The sequence below is a fragment of the Haplochromis burtoni genome, unplaced genomic scaffold (genome assembly GCF_018398535.1).
Source record: "Haplochromis burtoni strain Fernald_Lab_line unplaced genomic scaffold, NCSU_Asbu1 Contig_1779, whole genome shotgun sequence".
NCBI lineage: Eukaryota > Metazoa > Chordata > Actinopteri > Cichliformes > Cichlidae > Haplochromis > Haplochromis burtoni.
The window spans coordinates 1-1,123 of record NW_024584140.1 but is presented as its reverse complement, the minus strand read 5'-3'; positions in this window follow the sequence as shown (position 1 = coordinate 1,123).

The following is a 1,123-nucleotide window of genomic DNA, read 5'->3' as shown; positions in this document are numbered from 1 at the left end:
TATTGCATGGCGTTCCTCAGATCAAGAAGCTGTTGATCAAAGTCAAAACAGCTCTTCCTGCATCTGCAGCCTGTGAGAGACTTTTTAGTCATGCAGGACTCCTGTTCACTGCTAAACAGTCACAGCTTCACAGAAAGAACCTTGAGAGCAAACTGCTGCTGAAGCTGAACCATCACTTCACTTACTGAAGAAACAATTTATGGTAAAGTGAGCCATACACATATGTACATCCACATAGTGGAAATTTGTATTTGTCTTTTATAATTAGTTTTAGTCTGATTTCAGTGTTTATTTGTGAGTGTAGTTTTTACATTTTTACATATTACATTGTGTTAATCCACTGTCTATACTTTGTATTTTAGTATACAAAGAACATTTTATAGTTTTGTTAGAATGTCTATTCCTGTGGAATTTTAGCACAGATGTGTTGTGTGTATGTGTGCGGGTTTCTTTTTGGGTTTTTTTTATTCCTGCTGTCCGCCTTGGGAATAAACTTCCTGATTATACCTGTTGCATCTCTGTGTCATTTGTTTCTGATTTACTTAATCCCTCCTTGTATTTAAAAGAACCACCCCTAGTATGACATTCTGGCGCATCAGCTGTAGTCGGTTATGTTGAAGTTGCCTCGTTCTAATGTTTTCTCTGAGGCTGCTGTAAATGTGAATATATTTACTGTGTGTTTTGCTTGAAAAAGATTTACGTTGTGAAAAACTGAAATCTTGAAATTAGAATTGATGTGCCTTATTTTGTGGATCTTTTTACATATACATGTATTCCCTTTGAAAATACTAAAATTTGTATATTTATTTATTTTTGTTTGTCTCATAGCATTTATTTATAAAATAAATCGGACAAACAGTTACTCGCTACTTATTCAGTACTTGAGTAGCCTTTTCACCAAGTACTTTTTTACTCTTACTCGAGTAACTTTTTTTGACGACTACTTTTCACTTTTACTTGAGTAATAATATTTTAAAGTAATGATACTCTTACTTGAGTACAATTTTTGGATAAGCGACCCACCTCTGTGTGGTTCACAGGCTGGCGAGTCCTTCTGGACAGACGGTTGCTCCCAGAGATGTGAATGTCACGCTCCAAATGACCTGCGATGTTCTGCCTCGTC